Source organism: Macaca thibetana, chromosome 13 (assembly GCF_024542745.1).
Source record: "Macaca thibetana thibetana isolate TM-01 chromosome 13, ASM2454274v1, whole genome shotgun sequence".
Lineage (NCBI taxonomy): Eukaryota > Metazoa > Chordata > Mammalia > Primates > Cercopithecidae > Macaca > Macaca thibetana.
Window position 1 is genome coordinate 86,180,452 of NC_065590.1, and position 27,785 is coordinate 86,208,236.

The 27,785-nt window shown below is 37.3% G+C and overlaps 2 protein-coding genes across 4 annotated transcripts in view; one reads left to right on the top strand and one right to left on the bottom strand.

Annotated features, from left to right (window-relative positions):
- HS1BP3 (HCLS1 binding protein 3) overlaps positions 1-27,785 on the top strand; it is a 642,583-nt gene that overhangs the window by 155,727 nt on the left and 459,071 nt on the right. The gene's annotated exons all lie outside the window — the stretch shown is intronic.
- TDRD15 (tudor domain containing 15) overlaps positions 1-27,785 on the bottom strand; it is a 68,820-nt gene that overhangs the window by 33,641 nt on the left and 7,394 nt on the right. For 2 of the 3 annotated variants that reach the window (XM_050754592.1, XM_050754589.1), the window contains exon 2: positions 14,557-14,716. The exons of the other annotated variant lie outside the window; for it this stretch is intronic. The gene's annotated coding sequence lies outside the window, so the exon portion shown is untranslated. The remainder of the gene's footprint in view (positions 1-14,556; positions 14,717-27,785) is intronic. 3 annotated transcript variants of the gene reach the window in all.

Consider the following 27,785-nt stretch of genomic DNA (forward strand, 5'->3'; position numbering starts at 1 on the left):
CATAGCACCTATAATAATATAATTTACTTATGATGTTTATTTTTTTAGTATATGTTTCCCCTGGAAGAATATAAACCCACTAGGGCAGGATCTTTGTACTTTTTGTTCACTAGTATTTCCCATCTACCTAGGGCAGTGCCTTATATGTGGTAGTTATCCTGAAAGTATTTGTTGAATAAATTAATACACCAAGAAGATATCAAAATTATTAATATATAATTGTGGTGGTATCTTAGATTACTGCTTCCAATTCTTTACTCTCCCCATGTAAGAGAATTATATATTCATCCCCTTTACCATATAACTTTGTAGTGCCACCCTTGAGACAGGGTTAATTTGCCAGCCCTGATAATGTTGAGCTTAATCATGTGATTTATCTCAGCCAACGGGGTGTAAACAGAAGTAACATCTACCAGAAGCTTTAAACATGCTTTTGTGGTGTGGTTTTCTCTCTAATAAATTCCCATCTTGAGAAGAACAGGCTCTGAGCAGTCACTGGTCCTGGAGTTAACAGAATATGGAATAAACCTGACCCTACCCAGCAGGATAAAGCACAGCCACCCCAGCTGACCTACAGAGCTTTCAGCAAGAAATAAATGCTTTTTGGAAGCCACTGAGATTCTGGAGTTCTTTATTATTTCATATGGCACTGGAAACTTAATATAGCACAAAAACGTAATAGTAAAACTTCTAAGCAGAGAGCAAAATCTGAAAACTACATGAGAAATTGACAAGTCAGATCATGGTAAAAAATTTTAACATACCTTTATCAGAAATTGATACATCTAAAAGGCCAGCCATGGTGACTCATGCCTATAATCCCAGTACTTTGGGAGGCCTAGGTGGGCAGATCACCTGAGGTCAGGAGTTCGAGACCAACCTGGCCAACATGACAAAACTCCATTGCTACTAAAAATACAAAAATTAGCCAGGTGTGGTGGCAGGTGCCTGTAATTCTAGCTGCTCAGGAGGCTGAGGCAGGAGAATCGCTTGAACCCGGGAAGCAGAGGTTGCAGTGAGCTGAGATCATGCCACTGCATTCCGGCCTGGGCAGAGAGCAAAACTCCATCTTAAATAAATAAATAAATAAATAAATGAAAGAAATTGACACATCTAAATGGTAAAATAATTGGTATGGTTGTAGTAAGTTTGACTAAATGTGGTCCATTAGATATATAAATGCAACACTGCACCTAACATAGAATATGCATTCTTTTCAAATATATATGGGACAATATAAAAAGCAATCAAATAGTTGTTCACAAAAATTTCAACAATTTGAAAAAAAAAATAGTTTCACACAGCACATTATCTGAACTTACCAAATTAGAAATAATAAAAGGCATTTTTTAAAAATATTTTGAAACTAAAACTACATCCCTAAGTAACTCATGGAACATAACTCATGAAACGAAGTCACAACGGAAACTTTAAATGATTTCAAACTGAATTGAAAGTGCAACATACAAACACATGTAGAATTGTGGAACAGTGAATGCAGTGCTTAAATTCCTAGCCTTCATAACATTTAATATCCCTTTTTTAATTACACTTATTTTTAAAATACATACATTTATATTAAATGAGTTAAGTTTTCAACTCAAGAAGGCAGATAAAGAACAAGGAAAACTGAAAAAAATTGCAGGGAGAATTTCACTTTCAGCCATGATAGACAAATAGGAATGGGATTTATCCTAACATCTTAAATAACTTGAAAAGGAGATAAAATATGAAACAGTGGTTTTTAGACATCAGAAAACAGGCAGTGCTGGACAGTGATCCCAAAGAGAAGGGAAACAAATAAGGTAAGCCTTATGATTGCCCGAGCTCACTGCCTGAAGAGAATTTCCAGACTACAGTGCAATGAGGAAAACAAAACAGAGTCCAGCAGCCTTGCTGACTTAAGAAGACAGAATTCAGAATTTTAGGAGGTCAGGAGATACACACAGACAGCATCAGAGATCTGCAATAGGGTTCCCCTCTATGTCTTTGCATAAGTGTAGATCTACACATACATGCAAGGAAGTTACCTAATGCCAAAGAAAGAGCCATCAGAAAGGAATAGGTGCAACAATGCTCACAGCTCACTTCTCATTAGGAGTAGTCCATGCTCAAACCAACAAGAAAGAAAGACTCCCTAATACTTGGAGCATCAGACAGAATCCTCAAAAAGGTATTGCCTCAGTAATGGGAGCAAATTAACCCTAGACTAAATCTGCTTTGGATTTACCTAAGACTTAAAAACAAGCTTTAAAAACTAATTCATTTCAACTAACTTAACTGAATCTCAGAATAAACCCCAAAAATATCTAAAGAAATAAAATCCAGCAACCATCAGTGACCAGAATCCAATGGCAAATCACCAGTTTATGCAAGCAGGCAGGAAAATACTACCCACAGCAAGAGGGGGCAAAAATCAATCAATCAATCGCAGAAATGGCAGGGATGATAAATTTAACAAATAAGAATGTTAGAACAGCAAAATCAACTCCACACTTTAAGAAGATAGAGAAAAACATGAACACAAGGAAGATATAAGTAAGACTCAACTTGAATTTTAGGAGTGAAAATATAAGATGTGAAATGAAAAATTTACTAAAAATAATTAGCACACTAGACACTGCAGAACCAAAGAGTAATTTACTTTGAAGGTGTAGCAACAAATACTATCCAAAATGAAAGAGTGAAAACAATGGGACAATGTCAAAGAGGAAGGAAACAAAAGCACTTGAAGAAATAATGGCTGAAATTTTAAAAACTTGATGAAAACTATAAAACTTCAGATCCGGAAATCTCATTGAAATCTAAGCAGGACACATGAAGAAAATCACACCAATACACATCACAATCAAATTGGTGAAAACCAATAATAAAGATGAAACCTTAAAAGAAGCCAGAATCGGGCTTGGGGCATTACATGTACAGCAGAACAAAGGAAAGAATGAAAGCAACTTCTCATCAGAAACCAGACAGACTTTAAGACAATGCTGTGACATCTTTAAAACATCGAAAGAAAAAACTGGCAACCAAGAGTTATATACAAAGCAAAAATATCTGTCTTTCAAAAATGATAGCTAAGTAAAGACTTTCATTGACAAACAAATGCTGAGAAAATCATCATCCAGAAAGAATTTTAATTTTTTCCCACTACAAGAAATACTAAGGGTAGTTCTTCAGGCAGAAATTAAATGACACCAAATGGAAATGTGGATATACACAAAGAAAGAAGACTTTTGAAAATTATTAATATATAAAATAACCATTAAATAGTTTTCTCATTAAAATAAAACTTTAAGAAGTTATTGTTTAAAACCAAACCAAAAGTGAATGTATACTGTATTAGAAGTAAGTTTTACAATAGCAAGAGCACAAAGGATAGAAGAGGGAAATGAAAGTATACTGCTTTAAAATTCTTACGCTGGATGGAAAGTGGTACTTTTTTTTTTTTTTTTTTGAGATGGAATCTTGCTCTGTCGCCCAGGCTGGAGTGCAGTGGCGCCATCTCAGCTCACTGCAAGCTCTGCCTCCCAGGTTCATGCCATCCTCCTGCCTCAGCCTCCCTAATAGCTGGGACTACAGGTGCCCGCCACCACGCCCAGTTAATTTTTTTTTGTATTTTTAGTAGAGACAGAGTTTCACCATGTTAGCCAGGATGGCCTCAATCTCCTGACCTCGTGGTCCGCCCAACTCGGCCTCCCAAAGTGCTGGGATTACAGGCGTGAGCCACCGCGCCCGGCCGGAAAGTGGTACATTTTGATTCAGTGTCCAACTATAAATAGTTCACAATGTAATTGTAAACCCTAGAGAAAAATCTAATAGATATCCAAGACTGGAGATAAAAATGAAATTATTAAAAAAAAAAATCAGCTTAACAAAAAAAAGGCAAGAAAATGGAGAAGAGGGAAAAGATATAGAACATAAGAAACAAATAGCAGATGGTAGATAAAAACCTAACCATACTAATCACATTAAATGTAAGTGGTATAAATAGTCAATTAAAGACACAGTTTGTCAGATTGGATTAAAAAGCAAGAATCAATTGTATGTTGTCCAAAAGAAACCCACTTTAAATATAAATACACAGACAGGTTAGAAGTAAAATAAGAGAAAAATAAATTCCATGCCCATACAATCCAAAGAAACTTTGAATAGTCATAGTAATATCAAATGAACTAGATTTCAGTGCAAGGAATATTACCAGAGAGAAACAACATGAATACATAATGACATAAGGTTCATTCATTAAGAAGATATAATAGTCTTCTATGTATACGCAAATAATAACAGATTCAAAACATCTGAAGCAAAAAAAGTGTTAAAACTGAAAAGATAAATGGAAAATTTCACAATTATAGTTAAAGATTTTAAGTGTAGACCAAGGAAAAAGAAAATCAGTAAAGGTGTAAAGACTTGACCAATATTTTCAATTAACTTGAAATTGACATTAAATAAAAATGTCACCTAACAATCTTTGTAATTGCACACAAAACATGTGCCAAAATAAATCATATTCTTAGCCATAAAACCAGTCCGTACAGATGTAAAGAATTCAAGTCATACAAAGTATGTGCTATGACCACAACAGTTAAATTAGAAATCAGTAACAAACAGATATATAGAGAAACCCTAAGTATTTGAAAATTAAACATACACTTCTAAATAACTAAGGGTAAAAGAAGAAATCACAAGGGAAATAGAAAATATATTGAACCAAATGGAAATTAAAAGGCAGTGTATCAAAATTTCCTTCTACATGTTAGCATTGAACAACTGGAAAAACAACATATGTTAGCACTGAACAACAGGAAAAACTAATTTTAAAAATTATCTATAATATCATCATAAATATGGGCCAGGCGTGGTGTCTCATGCCTGTAATCCCAGCACTTTGGGAGGCCAAAGTGGGTGGATTGTTTGAGGTCAAGAGTTTGAGACCAGCCTGGCCAACATGGTGAAACCCTATCTCTGCTAAAAATACAAAAATTAGTGAGGCATGGTGGCGCTTGCCCAACTACTCAGGAGGCTGAGGCAGGAGAATCTCTTGAAACAAGGAGAGGACGTTGCAGTGAGACTTGCAGAGACTCCATCTCGAAGAAAGAAGAAAGGAAGGAAGGAAGGAAGGAAGGAAGGAAGGAAGGAAGGAAGGAAGGAAGGAAGGAAGGAAGGAAGGAAGGAAAGAGAAAAGACAATGAAATACTTAGAGAAAATACATTCAATACCTGTACACTGAAAATTATAAAATGTTCCTAAGGGAAATGTTTAAAGACCTAAATAGATGATGACATAGTCAATGCTATGGATCTGATAGCTTAATACTGTTAAGATGTCAGTTCTCCCAAAATTGATCTACAGAATTAACACAATCCCAATCAAAATCACAATTGGCCTGGTTTTTTTGTTTTGTTTTGTTTTGTTTTCTGAGACCTAGGCTCACCCTATCACCTAGGCTGGAGTGCAGTGGCATGATCTCTCACTGCAACCTCGGCCGCCCAGGTTCATGTAATTCTCCTGCCCCAGACTCCCGAGTAGCTGAGATGACAGGTGCCTGCCACTGCCCCCGGCTAATTTTTACAGTTTTTAGCAGAGACAGGGTTTCACCATTTTGGCCAAGCTGGTCTTAGAACTTCTGACCTCGTGATCCACCCCCCTCGGCTTCCCAAAGTTCTGGGATTACAGGTGTCAGCCACCACGCCCGGTCACAATCGGCCCTTTTAAAAGAACAAAATTGTTAAGATTTGCCCTACCATATTTCAAGACGTCCTCAACAGTCACATAATCAACACAGTGATTTATGTAGAGACACATAGATTCATGGAACAGAATAGTCAATTTTGACAATGGAATACTAGTTAGCACTTAAACAACAACAACAACAACAACAACAACAAAAAACTCAAACTATGGATACATGTAACAACATGGACATAACTCAAAAACATTATCCAAACTGAAGCAACCATACACAAAAGCTAAAATACTATTCATTTATGTTCATATGAAGTCTCAGGAAAAGCAAAGCTATAATAATAGAAAGCAGATTCGTAGTCGCCAAGGCTCAGGGAGAGAAACGAGGGAATTAACTGCAAAAAGCCATGAGGGAACTTTCTGAGCTGCTAGAATGTTCTGTATCTTTATTGTGTCGGTGATCATACTACTGTATACATTTGTCGAAGGTCACTGAATTATACACTTAAAATTGGTGAATTTTATTGTATATAAATTATGTTTCCATAAAACTGAAAAAATAAAGATGGAACCAATAAACATAGAAAAGTACAACAAGAATTCATGAAACAGAAAAATAAAAGAAAGTTTTATCTTTGATAAAACTAATAAAGTGGACAAACCTCTACAGGACTTACCAAGAAAAGGAAAGGCAAACTAAAAATATTACGAGGAAATATTGCTACAGATAAGGTTGAGTGAATGCTATGAACACAAAAGAGGAAAAGCCCTCTCAGTAGGGTCATGTGGCTTAGTCATATGATGGACTGCTGTTCTGCAGTTAAAATGAATGAACCGAATCTATGTGCATCTAAAAATCATGGAAACATACCTTTAAAATAAAATACAAATTGCAAAAGGATACACACAATTGTATTGATTTGTGTAGATGTTAAACAAACAATAGTAAATATTGTTTATGCAAGCATACATATATAGAAAAAAATTTAATATGTGAGATTTAGAATGCCAGTTTACCAACTTCAAGATATAGGTTTCCTCTGGAAGGAAGAAAACCTGAAGGAATGAGAGATAGGGATACAAAAGGGAACCTTGGCTATATCTTTATTGTTTTATTTCATTTGTGTTATAAAGAAACTGGCAAAAAGACAGAGCTGAAGGCAAAAAAAGCAAAACAGTATTATCTTTTAGGCATTTTGGTCAGTAATTGTCTGTTATATTACTTTTGGTATATTTTAAATGTTTCATAATTTGAAATAATTTGAGGGTTGATAAAAGCCAGCCATTACTATAAACTTCTGAATACTGATCATATATGTGAATAATCTCACAATTGACATAGCTACTAGATTTATAGACAAGAGCCAATACATTTTAGTTTTATCAGTAAGCTTTATCGGAAGTATTAACAAATTGAGAATTATATTGGTAGATCCTTAGTTACAATTATTTACTGATTCCTGAAGAAGGCCAGAGTTAACACTAGTATCCAAGAGATAATTTCAACACGTCACTACATGGCAGATATTAAAGGCCATATCATGATTAATTGTTTCTAAGGGTGAATGAGTGCCCTGTGATCCCATCCTTGCAAATGAGGTCAGAGAAATGCCTGTGCTTAGAAAAGAGTCAATGTGATGAAAATCCAACCAAGAATTAATTGTACCATGTCCTTCCTATATCTTAGCATTTATCACTTTGAATCATAATTGCCTGTCTGCTTGTATGCTTGGCACACAATAAATAATTAACTGGCTAACTACTCTCCAGGAAAGTAAGTTCCATGAGTAGAGGGATTGTGTCTATTTATCCCTAGCTCCTAATATGGTGGACCTCGCGTGGAGTAGGCACCAGCAAACATTTTTTGAATGGCTGTAGGGGGAGATAAGATGCTGCTACTTCCATAAAAATTTCCTAGATCTTCATCTGAAAAGATCCTTCCTCTCAAGTTTATAACTCTTCTTAGAATGTTTGACATGTTTCTTGTAGTTACTTATATTTATGCATCATTTCCACAACTACATCGTATTTCCTTTCAAGTTTCTTGAGAGCAGGGAATATTTCCTTTATGTAATTTATTACAGAATGATGGAAAGTGGAAAGCAGATGAAAATCTTAAACCTAAAATTAATTCATTTAAACACTTTTCTAAATTCAGTGGAATTATACTGACCTTAAAGTAAGCAACTTTGAATCATTTAAAGTGAATTTCACTTGCATGCATTAAGTTATTTGGTAGCAACGAAATGGACTATAATATGTCATGCCATGCCACCTACAGGGCTAGCTGCTTGTTTACTCAGCGATTACCTGTTAAACCCTAACGAACAAAGACAGCTGCCAAACATTTTCTAGGTCATTTGTTCTGTTTGTAAACAGAAAGTGTACAATATTTAACAAGTTGTAATCATTTGCAAACGAGATTTATGCAGAATGAAAGAATTACAAAAGAGAAGAGGGAAATGAATGCAAGTCTTAAGTGCTTAATGACCCCATTAATTGAGAGGGAGGTAATTGGAGAAATTAAACAGAAGAGGTAATGGCCTTAGAGTTATTAACCTATTCTGAGAGTACTGCTGATGCTTACCAGGTGGTTTTCTTCTAAACTGAAAGTTGAGAGTCAGTGTACCTTAATACAATAGTTCTTGAATCTGGCCAATCCTAAGAATCACCTGGAAAGCTTTTGAACAACACAAGTCCCCTGAGATCCTCTTCTTACTTTCTTAATCAAAATCTTCGGGGTGGGGCTCAAGCATATGGATTTTTAAAAGCTGGTCAGGTGATTCTTTAAATTTTTTTATAAAAAGCAGGCTCAGTTTAGACATCATTGCTTTAGAACAAGGTTTTTCAGCCTTGGCACTGCTACAAACAGGAGGCATAGAAATACTAGGTAGAAAAGGGTGGGGTCCCTGGCAAGCGTTCTGCCCTCAAACCTGGGCCTGCAGCCCCAAACGAGAACTTCACAACCCTGTTTTCACGCCTGAATTTTGCCTTTTCAAAAACCACTCTGGCCCACCACACCCCTAACCCTGTACCCATAAAAAGCCCAAACTCCAATGGCAGAGGAGCAGAGCAGTGCGGCAGAGAAGGAGAGAAGAGAAGAAGCATCTGAATGTCTGCACATCAGAGACTATGGTTGGAGAGGAATTTGGCCGTCCCAGGCTGAACTCCAGGGGAAGATTATCTTTCCACTCCATCCCATTTCCAGCTCCCCATGCCACTGAGAGCCACTCCCATCGCTCAATGAAATTCTCCGCATATACCACCCTTCAATCTGCTCATGTGACCTGATTCTTCTTGGACACTGGACAAGAATTTGGGACACACTGGGTGTGGGAACCCAAAAAGGCTGTCACACTGACACTTCACTGAGCTGTTTAACATTTAGGCCACCAGTGGATGGCAAAGCTAAAAGACCATTGTTTGTAGTACATGCCCTCTGGGGTTTTAGAGGTTGCTGACAACCCCTAGACGCTGCCGTGGGCCGGTACGGGGTTCATTCCTGTGGACACCCAAAGGCACTCACCCCAGCTCCTGCACCCGCTCACGTTTGTGCTCCCCTTCCCGCAAGGGGTTTGAGCATGGTGGAGAAGTAAATGAGCCACACCCCTGTCGCAAGTCCCGCAAAGGTATCAAGGGAACTCTCCCATCTGAGCACTATTGACAATTTAAGACAGCTAATCATGGTGGAGGCTGCCTTGTGCCTTGCAGAATGTTTAGGAGCATCTCTGGCCTCCACCTAGTGGATGCTTCCCTCCCCTAGATTATAAAAATCAAAACATCTCAAGACATGGCCAGGTTCTTTTGTGAGGTAAAAATCACCATCAGTTGAGAACCTCTGCTTTCATGCTATGGAACAACACTGACAGAATTTGCTGCAATAAGGTGAGTAGTCTCTGTCTGTACTGTCTAATACCAAAGCCATAAACTAAATATGGTGATTGAGCCCTTGAAATGTGGCTAATGCTGGGCATGGTGGCTCACACATGTAATCCCAACACTTTGGGAGGCCAAGACAGAAGAATCGTTTAAATCCAGGAGTTCAAGTTTAGCCTGGGAAAAAATAGAACCCATGTTACAAAAAAAATTTTTTTTTCAATTTTCTGGGCATGGTGGTGTGTGCCTGTAGTTAGTCCCAGCTACTAGGGAGGCTGAGGCCAGACGATTGCTTGAGCCTTGGAGGTCAAGGCTGCAGTGAGCCATGGTCACACCACTGCATTCCAGCCTGAATGACAGAGTGAGACCCTCTCTCAAAAAACAAAACAAAAAAAACAAAAAAAGAAAAAAGAAAAGAAAAACAGTAATGAAAAAAAAGAAGTATGACTAGTGTGATTTGGAACTGAATTTTAAATTCTATTTTATTTTAATTTTAAAAGCAGGACATGATTTGTGGCCATAATGTTGAACAGCACAGCTTTACAAGATTCAGATCTGACTGTAGGCAATGAAATCAATACAATTTCCTCCAAAGTGCTTCTGAGACCTGCCATGTATGTATAATTTACAAGAATAGAAAATCTACCTACCCGCCTGTATGAATAAGAAAAATATCTTAGGACATTATAACTAAAAGAAAGTTTACTAGAAGTTTTGTTTTCTAAGGGCTACCCAGGAAATACTGTTTGTTACCACCATTGATATCCAGATTATGCAGTCTGGCTAGGGATAGCCCCTTTCAGTCCCAACCATGATCTGCTTTTACTGTCCTTAACATTTTCTTCTGAAAAGTTCTCACTGTTGCCTGTTTTCTCTCAATTCTTAACTAGTTAAATATACAATGACCATATGACCCGCAATTTCACTCCTAGGTATATATTCAAGACACATGAAAATATATATTCACAAAAACACTTCTACATGAATGTTCATAGCAGCATTATCCATAATAGCCAAAAAGAGGAAATAACCCAAATGCCCATCAACTGAATGGATAAACAAAATGTGGTATATCTATACAATGGAAATTTTTTGGCAATAAAAAACAATGAACTACCTCTGTTATGTGTTACAACACGGACAAACCTTAAAAACAGTATGCTAAGTGAAAGAAGCCAGTAACAAGCCACTACATATTACATAATTCCATTTATGTGAAATGTCCAGAATGAGGAAAAATCTACAGAGACATAAAGTGGATTATTGATTGCCTAGGGCTTGGGTAAATGGGGAGATTTGGTGGTAACGGCTATTGGGTATGGCATTTCTTTTGAAGGTGATGAAAATGTTCTAAAATTAAATTGTGGTGACAGTCACACAACTCTGTGATTGTACTGAGAACCATTGAATTGTATCCTTTAATTGTGTGAATTATAGGGTACATGGATTATATCTCAAAAAAGCAGTTTAAAAATCTGTCAGTATAATCTATCACATTAACAGATCCAACATGAAAATCTGCATGATCATACCAATTGGTGCATAATATTTATTTTTGAAGTGGAAGTGGCCTTTGGAGATGCTATTCCAAAAATAGTCTCTCCACCGGCTACCACTCTTCTCATTTCCAGGAGAATTGAAGTGACCCTGCATTGTGTCCAAGCTTGGGCCGACAATCCTTGAGCAAGGCCCTTCCTCAACAACAAGTCATCCTACTCTAAAGGTCCTACTATAGGTCCACAGCCTGCAACTGAAAGGCCCATCCTTGTAATTCCTGAGTTCTTTCAGCCTCTCCAGACCAGAGGAATAATGGACACGTGAACATCACCAATGAGAAAAGACAAAAAGATTAGAGGATGCCAATATCCAGTCTAATTTTGTCGTGAGCCAGGCTGGTCAGACCTTGTCCTGGATGGAAAGTGCTACGTCATGGAAAATAAACAGCTTCATCAGGGCATGAAAGGATGACATTCACTTTTAGGGGCTTGAGCTCTCTCTGTAGCCCCAGGTAGAGCCCATTCTCCAACTTTAAACTCACTCAACTCAGATAATTTCACAGGAAATGAATATGTTTCTAGGTTTTTTGTTATGAAGTGACAAATCATCCTGAAAATAAGTGCCAGGCTCATGCTGTGTGAGCACTGACAGTTCAGAATTCCTTGAAGTACACAGAAGGTGGGGAAGGGAAAATAGCAAATGTCAAGGGAAGTAAAATCTTACATAATATAAACAAAAAATTATCTAAGCAATTATGCTGTTAGCCTCCAGAAGACATAATGTCACATGAAGCTAAATAATTTAAGTGGTTAGACAGAAATCTGATTTGAAATTATATGAAGAGAAGGACATTGGAAGACACAAAGAACTGGCTTGTTAAAGAAAATCGGGTAGGGAGGTATACCAATTCAGTGGACAGAGCAGTGACAATAGATTTAAAAACAGTGGCACAGGCCAGTGTTAACTCATTTCTGACCTTTCTTCCATTCGCTGGGGGTGCTGATGGATACACAGAGCTAAGTCCTTTGGAATGGTTCCAGGAAAAGTTTGATTTATTTGGAAGGCCAAGTGTCATCCTAAAGATAAGCTGTATCAACTGCTCTGAATTTCTTAAATCTAGATATAGTGGCAGCCTTCCCTGACCCTCAGTGTCAGGCTGGATTAGGTACTGCCTCTTCTGTGTTCTGACAGCACCCTGGATGTACCCTTAGTATAGCACTTAATGTATTATTTTTGAGGATTGTTATTTACCTGCCTTCCCCATTGGACAGCGAATTTCTCAATAACTGAGACATTGTTGGCATTCCTGTGGTTTTCAGTTATCAAGGGCCTCTTATCAGAGTTTATAGGCAAGCAAAGTTTCTCATCTCTGGTGGGCAGTGTTTTACTTTCAGGTGTTCCACAGGCCAATTGGCTTCTTCCCAGATTAGGTAAATCAAAGGGCAATGCCATACCTGGACTCTGTTGCAGACCTGGTGGTGAATCAGGCTGTTCTACAATACTGAGTTCCATTAGTATTTGAGCTGAGCTCCAAAATGAATGCCTGCTACAAAACTGCTCACTTAAGTGGGTTCAATATCATTATATTGGCTTCCATTCCAATGTTTTTCCCTTGGCATTGTCACAGAGACTTCAGGCATTGGAACTGCACCCCTTCCCCATAGGCACCCTGGTGAGCTTTTGTTATTCCAGCCATGTTTATGTAGGATGCTAAAGAAACAAATTGCTCAGGGACACTTATAGAGCCTGAAAGAATTCATGCACCTTCCCTGTTGCTTTGCATCGCATCGTGGGAGGTTATGTCTAGGCGGCAGGATAATGTGGCTGTTGAACATTCAAATTTATGTCTCAGATCATGTACCCAGGTCCCAGATATGAAATCAGAAAGTTTATGATGTTCCCTACATGCTCCACATCCCCAGACCTAATCCCCCATCTTGTTGTCTTTTTTGTTTCTTTAACCCATTCCCTTTCTCTGAGCAGAACTTATCAATGACTTAATGGATTATCTGAGCAAGAAGTGTGTTTTCATCAAAACTTCAGGTTATGATCTTTCCACTTACACCAACTAAATAAACATTACAGCAGACACAGTTTCTTTTCTGTGTGTCAGCGCTGACACTATCTCGGTTTGAAAAAAGAGAGCAATAAATAAAGTCCATGTGTGTCCCCAAAGTAGCACCGGCCTGTTTGAGGCAGTAATTATCACCAGAGCTATAAGAAGTCCTTTTGGGAACTCAGTCCTCCTGCTCTTGCTACCTCTAGGGATTAGAGAGAGGGAAAAAGACATGCACTGCTCTTTTTTCTGGGAACACACACAGATGGACTTCGGATTGAAGAAATCTGTGTTTGTCAAAACCTTTGGCCAAAGTTATAAATCTATGTGCTGCGTGGCAGGGATGTCTTTGACTCTGGAACAAAGAACAAAGAGCATTTTTGTTAGTCATGCTGAGGAAAACACTGAAGAAGCAGAAAGCCCAGGAGTGTTGAGACTGCCCCGCCTGTGCTAGAAGAGCACCCTGCCTTCCCTTTTAGCTTCTCAAAGAGAAAGTCCACTTTTAATGATGGTAAGTTTAGACTTTTCACAGACTCATAAAACGTCAAAGTAACCAACAAACACCCTGGTGCTTTATTTCATTGTTGAGCTGAGTGAGTGACGAAGATCCAACATCACAAAGCCCCCAAAATTCCCACTATACTTGGCAAGATTCGTTAATATACATACCTATTTTTTGTTTCACAAATATACTTTCATTGTAGTCCATTTAATATAAATATAAAATATAAAATACTAATATAAAAGTACTAGAAGAAAATTTGCGTATTCCCGTCACAGCACATTTTGTTTGTCATGCTCTTTTGTGATTAAAGATATAATTGACGTGGTAAATCTTACAGAATAAAAAAGAATAAAATGTGGGTCTCAACTTTTTATTTGTCAATCCTGACATTCGCAGCTGATTTCACAAAACATTAAAGCACACTTGGACAGGGACCTTGTTTGAGATGGGTGGTATATTACAACAGGCTGTAAAAGATTGTGAAATCAAGCCAGCTCCATGGGAATGTGTACAGCACACATCTTCTGTGAAGCTCTGGCAGTGCCAAGAAATTCTTGTCCTCCTAATTGGCCAAATCCTGCTTTCATCACTTGCAGATCATAGCCCACAATCAGTAGAGGGCTTCCAGAGGTGTATGATATTACCCCTGAGTTCTTATCACAGACACTAAAATTCAGGCAGTTAAACTCAAGAGAAAACAACTGGGTAGTGAAAACAGAAAAATGATTGACATTTGTGGATTTCTGTTGTTGATCCTGCACTGATTAGGAGCCTCCAGCTGCCCTGCAGAAGGAAAGAGGCAGATCTTTGAAGGATGGTTTCTAACAACTTGTGAAGTTACCTGGGGTTAGACAGGAGTTCTGGTAAGAATGAGGATCAGCTTGGTGCTAAGCCAGGTTCTGTTGGCCTTAAATTCATGTATTTATTGAAATGTTACCTGGTTTGGAGTGATCTTAAGTTGTCCTGTAAGCTCTGTGGGACCCCATGGGCCATCTGAAGAAGTCTACTTAAAGATGCTGGCCCCCTGGATCTGGGATTGATGTGTACACCCCTGCCTTTTTCACCTTGCTTTCCATGGCATTCTTCAATTTCCAATTCTGAAATTTAAAAGCAAAAAATTGGCACTCTGCTGGCTTCAGTTTCATCATCTGTGCAATGACGGGTTGGACGGGATTATCTCTGAGTAGTCTCCCCAGCTCTGCATTCTGTGCCCCATCATTCTAAAGACTAAATGTCCTGCATCAGGCAGGAACAGTGTGATCACTACTCCAGGTCACCACTTCTGGCCTGTTCAAAAAGCTAGCGTATTTACTAAAGTGACGCTTCTGTGCTTCAGTGATTGCCCCACAAAATCCAGTTCTTCACTTATCATTTACTGTGTAAGAGGCTAAGGCCTATGACAAAGGGGGCTTCAAAGAAAGGAGAATGAAAGAAAGCAGATGTAGGTGAGAGGCAATACTTTTGCTTTTTTTTTTTTTTCCAATAATTTGCTTCTTATTTTTGTCTTTTTGAGTTTCAGATGCACATCACTTATTAACTGATTGCCACTTTTGTTTACATAGCATACTGCCTTCATTTCTCAGCTAGCAATTTCTTAAATGAGTTCTAGAATAGTTTTCTCTTAATTTCAGCATTCTCCTGACAAGGTCTTTAGAGCGCTTGGAATGCACACTAATTTTCAAAAAGGTTTGTTATTTTAATCTCTAACAATTGTGAGGTGGAAAGCTCTAATTCCTTCTTTTGAATAGTGAGGAAAGTGAAATGCATGGATATTGAACAGCTCAAGACAGCGGAATTGGTCTTGCATTCAAGGTCACTAAATGGTGTACAAATAGAGTTCTGAAGGAGAGAGGAGGGACTGCCCAGCATGAATACAGTCACATGGATATCTAATTTCCCTACAGATTGCTCTAAGGCAGATAGCTCATTGGTGGCAGCATCTATATAAATACCCAGAGAATTTTGTTTCTTCACCAGATATCTTCCTTCTACCCTTTTTATCTTAAGTAACTCCCTTGTCCCCACTTTATGACCCACCACTCACAACACGTAACATTTGGACATTGAAATTGTCCCGTTTAGGCTGGGCACAGTGGCTCACGCTTGTAACCCCAGCACAAGGAATTTGGGAGACCGAGAGGGGCGGATCACGAGGTCAGGAGGTCGAGACCAGCCTGACCAACATGATGAAACCCCGACTCTACTGAAAATACAAAAATTTGCCAGGTGTGGTGGCACGCGCCTGTAATCCCAGCTACTCAGGAAGCTGAGGCAGGAGAATCGCTTGAGCCCAGGAGGCAGAGGTTGCAGTGAGCCGAGATTATACCACGGTACTCCAGCCTGGGCAACAAAGTGAGACTCTGTCTCAAAAAAAATGGAAAAAAAGAAAAGAAATTATCCCATTTAATCTCAGGTCGAAAGTGTAAATCCTTCAAATCTCCCAGAAGAGCAGAAGAAAACCAGCTCAACAATAATATAGAAAGTTAACTGGTGAGGTTAACTCAGAACCCCCAGGTGAATTAGGTCATCTCTGACCCCTCCCCTGAAGACCTCGTGAACTCTGAGGGTATGAAATGGAATTGAGGGTTGTGGGCTGCATTCTCCAGAGATAGAGGATGAAGGAGTTGAGAAAACAAGCTTCATCCCCTAACCCCAAAGAACAATTTACCTCACTAGTACAAAGCCGTTTGGTAGAATCTATGTTTTAGAATCAGGTAACTTGAAGAAACGATGTGAAGTCATCCAGTTATTTCATCCCCTACTTTCAAAAAACTAACAAGGGTGCACTGAATTACTTCCTTGCCTTCAGACATGTACTAGGATGAACTCTATAGCATTCTTCAGGACTTGCATTATTTCAAAAAGTCCTTTGGTAATCCTTTCCAATGTCTGACCAACACCTACCAGCCAGTTAATATCTTACCTAAACCCTTCCTGGTACTTATTGAAGCCATTTATTTTCTTTGATACCTTGGGAGGCATGGGAGAGCAGCAGGTCTCCTTTTCAGGAATCTTTCTCAATGCGTGAACTGCCCTTACTATAATGCAGTGAAACATTCAAGGGAGAATCTCAAATAACGTGAACTGTTTAATTCTCAAATAATAAAGGTAATCTGGTAAAGTAATAGTTTTGGCTTTTCCACCTACTAGCTCTGTGCTCTTGGGCAAGTGATGTAGCATCTCTAAACTTCAATGTATTCTTTTGTAATGTAGCTGTAATACTCAAACCAAAGATTATTATAAATATTCAAAAGCATAATGCATGCAAAAAATGGTCAACTGTGAAACACAATACCAATACTAGGTATAGTAATAATTATCAATTTGTCATGAAGATTAAGTCAGAAGAATCATGGTGAAATAACAAGTGTTGGGAAAGTATGGAGAATCTGGAACTCTTGGGCATTGCTAGTGGGGATGTAAAATGGGACAGCAGCTATGAAATTAATATTGCAGTTCCTCAAAAAAAGTAAACATTGCCAGTGATTCCGCTCCTGGATATACATCCAATAAGAGGTGACTCAAACAGATATTTGCATACCAGTACTCATAGCAACATTATTCACAATAGCCAACAGGTGGAAACGATCAAAATCTCCATTAATGACTAAACAGATAAGCAAAACGTCATATACACATAAACACACACACACACACAAAATGGGATATTCTTCAGCCTATAAAAAGAATGAAGTTCTGACATATGTTAAAACGTGGATGAACCTTGAGGACATTATGCTAAGTGAAATAAGTCAGACACAAATGGACAAAGATCGTGTGATTCCACCTATATAAGGTACCTAGAGTAGTTGAACTCAAAGAACAGAAAGTAGAATGGTGGTTTTGCCAGGGGATGGGGAGAGCTTGTTTAATGAGTAGAGAGTTTCAGTTTGGATGAAAAGTTCTAGAGATGGGTGGTGGCTGCACAATAATTTAAATGTACTTAATGCCACTTAACTAGATATTTTACAATAGTTAAAAGGATAAATTTCATGTTATGTATATTTTGCCACAATTTTAAAAAGAAGCAATGGTCACCACATGGTCCTTACTCGGCAGAGGACTGGGGGATACAGATACAAAAGAAAAGATATAGGAGTTACCATTTCGTTAGGGATACTGGATAAATACATAAAACAATCAAGACTGATAGACAACTACTTTGTGATTCAAGGCTGCTGTAAGAGGGGAAAGGAGAGGTAGTGAGCATGCTGGATTAGAGTGAAAAAAGAAGGGCTGCTTCATGGACATGCAGACCTGGGTTACACATAAGTCTTTGATGGGCACAAAACATAAAACAACAACAACAACAAAATCCTTGATTCTTTTCAGGCCTCAGAAGCATTTTTCTAGCAACTAGTACTTTGGGCTTCACCCTGGAAAACAGCCACTTTCCTCCAGTACCAACTTGAACTCCAGGGATCCTATGAAATATTGATTCATTAGCATTTTATATTGCATAACACCTTCATGCCAAGACACTGCCCAGAGAGCTAGAGAAACTCTAGCTAGACAATCTTAAATACATGTTTAAGATTGGGACCTGGGAGAAATGGCATAGAGAAAATCCAAAGGCCAAGTATTGATTGACAAATTATCTGGGGTAAGCTGAGATAAGCAATAGTAAATCATTAATGTCACTAAAGACCCGCAGTTCAATCCAGAGGAGCACAATCTTTTCAGTGTGCCAAAAAAGATGCAGCTCTGCTTTGGTGATGGCAGAAAGAGGTTACGAAAGTAGATTTTTTTAGACAGGGTGACATCAGGCTGCGTAATATAATGGGAAGAGCATGGACTTTAGTGACAGACAGATGTGGATTCAAATGCCGCTGATATCACTTGCTACCTTGTGAATTTGACAATTGTTTCACTTCTCTTAGCTTCTCATATGGAGAGTAATAACACCCACATCACTGGGTTTGGGACAAGATGATGACAATTTATATAATGTCCTTCACACATAAAGGACACTTTAATAATGAGAAAAAATAGCAATAAGGTTTTCAATGGAGGCAGCTGTGATTGCTTCTATACTATAATAAAAATATTATAATAGTGCTAACATATATAGCACTAACATTATCCCCAGGACTATTGTAAATACTTTATGTTATAGACTCTTAACTTTGGAAAATTCCTGTGAGATAGAAACTGTGGTTATCCCCACTTTACATTTGAAGACATTGAAGCACAGAGAGGTTAGGATATTTGCCAAAGTTCACACAGCTAATAATTATTGTTGCTGGTGCAATGATGTAGAGCAGAGAGAAAATTTAATAGGCTCCTAAGAAATGAATTCATTAGAGGAAATTAGGACCATAGTAAAAATACATCCCTCAAAAAGGCACCAGGCCCTAATAAGTCATGGTATATAAATTATTAAAGACCAAAGAAAAAGCCGAAAACTTCCCAGTTTGCATCTAGCATAAACACAATGCAAAAACTGGACAAAATTAAGATGAAAAGGAAAACTATAAACCAATAAAACATTTTAATATACTTACAAAAATTATAAGCAAAGTCCAGCATTGCATTAAAAGGATACCATTTCATGGTCTTATTTAAATATAGTTCTCCTTCAAGGGCTCTACTAAAAACATGAAACTTTAGTTTTAATAAATGAGATGATTAGAGAAGACAAAAGAAAAGGTATCTTTAAATCCCTATGGCAGATAATAGAAAGGCTTTTTATGGTCATAATAAGTTTCTATACAGCACTAATTCCATAAATAAAGAAAATGAAATAGAAATTGCCATGTCAAATTAATATTATACTTTATTTCATACATATGGCCATTAAATATTTAAAGATGAATGTACCAATTTTTATTACTTAAACCTCTCATATTTTTGGTAATTTTAGAATTCAAAAGTTTTAATATTGATAAACACATAGTTAAGTATGTATGTTTTCCCAATTAGTAATGAAAAAGATCACCTATAAAGATTTGGGTTCCTTTTTGTTTACAGTAAGACTATAATTCTAAAAAAGATTTTCCTGTATAAGATTGTACCTGAAGAGTACCAAACATACTCCAGAGGAATGTGGCGTTGGCTCGGTTCCTTACTCTTTCACCTGATACGAGTTACTGAAAGTAAAATGTAGCCCTGAATACTTCCAAAATCCATGGAGAAATGGAAAGATATTCTGCTTGTAAGAGACTGACATAAGGCATGCTATTTTGGTTTCTTATTATAGAAGCCATTTGATGAAGAATTTTATGAATTAATGGACTACTTAGAAAACATTAGAACAAGATATTATTAATCAACACTTGTGGAATATAGAAAACTTTATAGCCCCAAATGCCTTCTAATTAAACAAAAAATGAACAGCCCTCAAAGAATTAGAAAGGGAACAACAAAATAAAATCCAGAAAAGCAAAAGAAAGGAATTAATAAAAATAAAAGCAAAAATAAATAAGTTAGAAAATGGTAAAATTGTGAAATTAGAACTCACATACTTTGACAACACATAAGCCCTTAGAAACTGTAATCAATAAGAGCAGGTACATGGCAGGAATTTAAAAACTGATATAACCAATGACAATCTAATAAAATTGAACAAAGATTAAATCAAAAGAGAGGATATAACACAAATATTACAATCTTAATGAAAAGAATGAATAGATCAATAACACTAGAGGAAATTAGAATGATAGTAAATACATATATATACATATGTTCTTCAAAGGGCATGAGGCCCCAATAACTCATGATATATAAATTGTTAAAGACCAAAGAAAAAGCTGATAAACTTCTCAGTTTGCATCTAGCATAATCTCAGTGACAAAATTGGACAAAGATAGGATTAAAAAAGAAAACTATAAACCAATGGAACACTTGAACATACACAAAAATTATAAACAAAGTGAAGTCCAGCATTGCATTAAAAGAATACCATCTTACGGTCATATTTAAATATAGTTCTACTTTAAGGATTCTATTAATGTAATAATTGGAATTTATTACATATAAAGATTTAAGGGGAACATCTATACAATACAGTTAATAGGTGTGAAAATCTTTAATAAAATTTAACACTCATTTCTGATTAAAACAACAACAAAGCCACTGGGTAAGTTAGAAATAAAAGGAATCTTCTTAACTCAAAAAGCATATCTCGGGGCGGGCGCGGAGGCTCACGCTTGTAATCCCAGCACTTTGGGAGGCCGAGGCAGGCGGATCACGAGGTCAGGAGATCAAGACTATCCTGGCTACCACGGTGAAACCCCATCCCTATTAAAAATACAAAAAATTAGCCAGGCGTGGTGGCGGGTGCCTATATGCCCAGCTACTCGGGAGGCTGAGGCAGGAGAATGGCGTGAACCCGAGAGGCGGAGCTTGCAGTGAGCCCAGATCGCACTACTGCACTCCAGCCTGGGCGACAGAAGGAGACTCTGTCTCAAAAAAAAAAAAATAAATAAATAAAAGGCGTATCTCCCAGATTATCTAAAGGAAACTGATACTTTGCCCTGTCTTACCTTGAGAAGCTTATTTCTCACTTGAGTGTCAGTTCAAGGCAAAATATTCAGCAGGCAGCTTTCAAGTCCCCCATGCAGTCTTTCCAGTCCTTCAGAACCCTGGCATCTCCTGGCCCCATCTCTTAGAAACTTTTCATCTACATCCAGCCTTCAAAAAGGATGAAGTACAAATGAAGGCTTCTATGGGCGTGGCAAGCATGGCTGTTGACACTGCCCCAAAAAGAACTTAGTCTCCTGGCTCTACCTAACTGAAGGAGGCAGGGAGACGGACTCTAGCTGTGTGCCCACAGGGAGAACTGGAAGATTGTTCTGGTGGACACTTTGTGCTCTCCGCCACAGTCAGCTTCTTTGGCTACTATATACCTTCACATACCTTCTTCACACTCATCTTCCCCCAAAGGGAGATGACCCCAAACCCCAGGCAGTTACTGAACTCATCTCAAAAGTCAAGAACTCAGTGCTGCACATTCCAGTACATCAAATATGGATGTGGTTCATTATGATTTGATGAACTATCAAGTAAACATGTTAAATGCTCTTCTACATCTACCCACCCTAAACAAATTAGTGGAGCAGTAGAACAACTGCAATTAAAAACTCCTATTTGGAAAAGGGAGAATGGAAAACATACGAAATCTCACCTTAAACCAAAAACTAAAGTCCTCAAAAATCTATATCTGAACATGAAATATCTAAATATGAACGAGTGAACCATGAAATTTCAGATGGTAATACAGGAAACTTTTTAAATTGTGGAGTAAAAAGGCCCCATGAGCATGACACAACAACCAGAAATCTTAAAGTAAAAAATGAACAGATTTGTCCTCATTAAAATGTAAAACATCTGTATCTCTGAAGATACCTGAAATGAAATTAAAAGGCACATGTAACAAATATTTACAAAGTAAATAACAATTGCTTAGTATCCCTAATATCAATAAAAAAGGAAACAACACAAAATAAAAGTGGAGGCTTTCCCTTTCAAGATGGAACACTAATTGCACAATGATATCCTCTCCTTTCTCAGCTTCTGTCCTTCCACTCTAAGCCTTAAGTTATTTTTTAAGTGTATGAATATATAGCTTGTTTTCTAAATTCAAAGAGAGAGTTTTGGCTAATCAAAATGATGAGAAATCCCTGAAAGTCTGAAAGTACACAGGCTGAGTTTGCAGAGAGTAATTGTAGCCTGGAATTTGTACTGGAAACTTCTAGAAAGTCCCACCACAGAAGACGGGAGCATCACCAAGGGTACCCATGCTTAGAGGTGGTAGAAGGTAGGACTAGACAGGAGGTGGAAGCTAATGCAGATGATAAGAAAATGAGTTGGGGCATCCACACTGGTCATGCCATGTACATTCCACTCTTTACCTCTCTACCAGTTCACGTCTGTCTTTGCACAGAAGCCAGCCTAAGAATGAGGGGCAGGGCCAGCAATACCCATCCTAACTTTCCCTCATTCTCACTGAAAACAGGGAGGAGCACAAACCTCAAAAGCTGTTTCTATACCTTCCCTAAGGCTGGCTGTGGGATTGTAAGTGTAAGGAGTCTAGGAGGGAATTCAAACCACCAAGATGAGCCCACAGTCGAGAATCAACAACATTTAGCATGTAGCCTCCATAAAAATACATGTAACAGCCCAACAGAATTACAACTATGAAAAATTTAATAGATGGTAAGAAAAGGACTTTTCTTAAGAAGTTTAATTAGTGTCTTCAAATATAGTATGGCATCAAAATAACGAATGAGGAGCTATCTGTGATAAAACAAACCAAAGTCAAACCCTGGAAATTTAAAAAAATGTAATTATTAAAATAAAATTTCAGTAGATGCGAATAGAAAAATGCTATACTTGGCAGGTATTAACAGTAGGATGAGAACAGCAACATCAGTATCAGACAAAATAGAATTGAAAGCCAAAGCGTTAAAAGTATCAAAAGAGGGCATTTCACATTGTCAAATAATTTACCAGCAAGATATAATGATCATGAACCTAAAATGCCTCAATATCATTTTGAAATACCTAAAAATTTGGTAAAATCACAAAAGAAAACAAATACACATCACATCATAGTGGTCTGTTACAGTCTCCTACTATGATATACTATGAATAAAAATATAGAGTATTTAAATATAAAATTAATAAGTTTATGCTAATAGATATACATAGAACTTACACCTAACTGAGAATACACAGTTTATTTACTTACATAACATTTACCAAAAAAATGCCCTTATAGAAGCCACAAAGGAAATTACAGCAAAATTTTAAATATATATATACAAACCACTTATCTAACCACAGTATGTTAAAATTAGAAATTTTTTAAAAATTGAACCCAGACAGCTAGATATTTTAAGTCACTTCTAAATAATTCATTCGATAAGAAAATAACAAAATTGAAGTTTCAAATTATTTTGGAATGAATGAAAATGAAAGCACTCCTGTCCTATACAGACTCTGTGTAGTCAACTTCACCCAATATCTGCTCAATAAATGGTACTGAAGAAAGGGAAAAGATTAGTGATGATCTTAATCATTATTAAAATACTATGTTCATTATCCTCTGATGAGGAAGCCCTCGTTGTAGAAAAATTTCTTTTGGAATGACAAAAATGATTTTAAAATGCTGTTCTTAAAAAGAATAGCTACATAGAAAGCAACTATCTAGGATAACTCAGTTATTAAAGAGTCCAGGAGCATTTAGAACTTTGTGAAGCTTTGCAATGGTTAACTATATTCCAGCATTTCAAATCTTTTTTTAAACAAATAAATAGTAAAGTAACTAAGAGAATAATGGAGTTAAATTTAGGCATAAACTCTAAACATAAAAGCAATGTACTATATGAAAGGTCTTTGAATAAAACAGGATGGAGAGAAGGTGACTCTAATAAAATTTTATCTCTAGGGACATACATAATCAAATTCTTCCAGTATAAGTGCTTTTCAATTATATTCTTATATCTTATTCATTTGTGTGTATTCAGAGTGTTTTATTCTAAGACTCTATCTATGGCTGAATAAATTTCTTGGTATCTACAGGCTTTACATTTTAGTGGAATATTTGTATATAAATGTTTTCATCAAATTACTAAATCAATGACAATTTATGGAACATGAAGACCTGAATTAATAAAATCATTGAAGCAGAAAGAAAGGCTTCATTGATGTTGAGTTCTTAAATATCAAGCTTTATGCATTCTGAACTTATATGAAAATACATTTCTAATGGCAAAAGTTATAAGTACCTAAAAAATAAAGATAGATTTATATCAAGGAGTTAGAGAAAATGAGGCTTAGGAGATAATTTGAAGCCTATTGGCATAGGGACTTGAAAACTTTAGTTTGAGTCGGACCTCAGAGATTATCTGATGTTCATTTAATCCCTTAACCTTACACTAAAAGGAACAATGCCTCAAGAATCTCTCTAATATCTTATGACCCCTTCCTGGATAATGAGCACAAAATAGCATTCATAATGAGGAATCTGGCCTGTAGTCAGTGGGTAACCACTGGGGGTTCTGAATTGAATTAAAAGAATGACACAGTCATAATTGTTTTTGGGGACATCTCTTATGATGAGTTAGGATCAGTCAGGCTAAGGAGATCCTTGAAGCCAGTTAGAAGTCTCTTGTGTCAGATTTGAGGAATAAAAACCAAGACAAGAAAATGTCAAGCAACTACATATCCCCCTATTAACATTCTGTAACTTTGAAAAAAATATTTATTCATTTATGTATTTTGAGACAGAGTTTTGCTATTGTTGCCCAGGCTGGAGTGCAATGGCGCAATCTTGGCTCACTGCAACCTCCACCTCCCAGGTTCAAGCAATTCTGTCTAGTTTTTTATTGTTATTATTATAATCATTATACTAAAAGAAATTTAGGATCCAACAGTGTCACATATTGAATGACAAGAGGAAAGTTGTCATTGTTGTCATTATTGAAGAATTCCACCAATGGAGAAAAATTACTTCGTAGGAAGAACACAGGTTTTGTAATCAGAGAGCATGTTCAAATACCAACTCAGCCACTTGCCAGCTAACTTCGATATTTCACCTGTCTTAGTGGAGGCTATCGTCCACGATAGCCTTCAGCACTGTGATGTGTGATGTTATCCTAAGGCTCGAGCTGGTACTACTACCTTCCTCCTTAGGAAAGCAGTAGGGAAAGGGCAAACCTGGGAGTCCTGGCTTCATCATTAGTGTATATTCCTTCAGTTGCATTATTATTTGTTTTGGGTTTTGAGACCCCTCTTTTGTGGGGCTCTGAGTATCCTCTGATATTCACCCAAAAGGCAAGTTTCAGCCAAATTTTACAGTGTATTAGGAACACATCACTCAGTTCCAAACCAATTTCAGTTTCCCTAATCTCACCTCTGAGCTCAACACTCCCAGAACAATGTGGGCAATAAAACAGGGTAAAACTAGAATCTCCTTTTCTCAAGTTATTTCCTAAAAGTTCCCCTTGATGCCTTCCCTTTCCAATTCACCACTTTCTACCTATATAAGTCCCCAGCACTCTTCTGCTTCCCCATGAATCCTCATGGGTTTGTGTGTGTATGCGTGACTTTCTGAGTATGGTTTCTTAAGAGGAGTTCCTTCAACTCCTTTCCCTCTTACGTCCATCTCAAGATTTTGGCTTAGGGAAGAAGTCATTAGGCAATACTAGTTTGACATTTTATCTTTTTAGAGATGAGGAAGGTGAAGAACAAATACACTTTAGGGGCTAGGCTAAAGTCACATATTTGATAAATGGTAGAGTTAGGATTTGACTTCAGGAATCTTCATTCTAGGGCCTTTGCATTTTAGCATGCTGCTATGGGGATATTAAATAATTTGAAATTAGAAAACTAGATCAATGAAATAGAATTGATAGTCCAGAAGATGACCAGTATATATGAGGATTTTTTATGCAATAAAAACAGCATTTCAAATCAATGTTGAAAAATTGATTTGTCAATAAATGGCATTAGTAAAAATTATTAAGGTTCAACCTTTTACTACTATTGATGCCAAAATAAACTTCAAATAATCCAAGAAATAAAGGTAAAAAAAAATGAAATCATAGAAGAACTAGAAGAAAACACAGAATAAATATTTTTAGTAGAGAAGACTACATAAGATACAAAATTTTTATGTCTTCTGAACATCAATTCTACTTCTGGGACTATATCCTACCAATCAACTTACACATAACCACAAAGATAGGTATACTGGCTGTTTATTGCAGCATCTTTTAAAAATTGTTGTTGCTTTTCTTTAACAGAGAAGGACTTGATGCAACTTAAAAATGTTTTATGGGGCATAGGGGTTTGTTCAACAAATAGATACAGTAAGAGGTATATATATGCAATAATAGAAAATATAGCCATTGAAAAAGTAACATAGATGTATACCTGCTCATATTATATCAAAGACAATACTTTGTACCAAGTTCAGAAGTTGTCAGTCATTTTTAATCATTAGCTTGAAAAAGGGAGAAATGAAATCAAACCCTACCGATAAGACATACTTGTGTATTGGGGGTTAGTTATCAAGGTTGGTAAGTGTGTGGGGAGGGGATGGTTGGTGAGAGAATAAATCACTTTAGCTTCTTTGGAGCGGAGGGCAATGTGATAATATCTGCCATCACTTACTAGTTGTGTCATGCTGAGCTTTATTTTCTTCATAGGCAAATTGGAAATACTAATACCTACTTCCTAGATTTGTTTCAATGAGGCACAGTGCCAAGCACATAGTTGGTATTTAATAAATATTAACTCCTGTCTTAGCTCAGAATGCCATAACGAAATACCATAGACTGGATGGCTTAAAAGAAAGAAGTTTGTTTCTCACAGTTATGGAGTCTGGTGAAATCCAAGATTAAGGTGCTGGTAAGGTAGGTTTCATTCTGAGTTCTCATCTTGTGGCTTGTAGGTGGCCGCCATCTCACCATGTGCTCACATGACTTCTTTGTATACATATGTGCAGGAAGAGAGAGACAACAAGCAAACTCCCTCATGTCTCTTCTCACAGGACTCCACCCACACAACCTCATCTAATCTTAATTACCTCCCAAAAGCCCCATTTCCCAAACTCCATCACATTGGGAGTTAGGGCCTTAATATGTAAATGGCAGAGGGGTTGAGGCATAAACATTGAACCTGTAACATTCCATCCCTGGACTCCCAAAATTCATGTTCTTCTCATATGCAAAATATATACTCACTCCATTCCAATAGCCCTGAAGTCTTAACTCATTTTAGCATCAGTTCTTAAGTCTGAAGTCTCATCTAAATAGTATCTAAATCAAATATGGGTAACACTATAGAGGTATAATTCATCCTGAAGCAAAAAAATTCCATTCTAGTGATGAGCCTGTGAAACCAGACACATTACATGCTTCCAAAATACAATGGTGGGGCAGGCATAGGATGGGCATTCCCATTTCAAAGGGGAGAACTACAAAAGAAGAAAGAGGTGATAGCAAGTCCGAATCTAGCAAGGTAAATTCCATTAGGTCTTAAAGTTCAAGAATTATCTGCTTTGGTTTGATATTCTGCCCTCTCTAGGCCCATTGGAGTGGCAGTGTCACCCCCAGCTCTGTGGGTGGCCCAACCCCTTCTGTTCTGTGGGGGTAGCCTTATTATCTCAGCTGAGGGTAGGGGGAAGCTCCATTCATTGAATTCTCAGAAAGGTCCCCA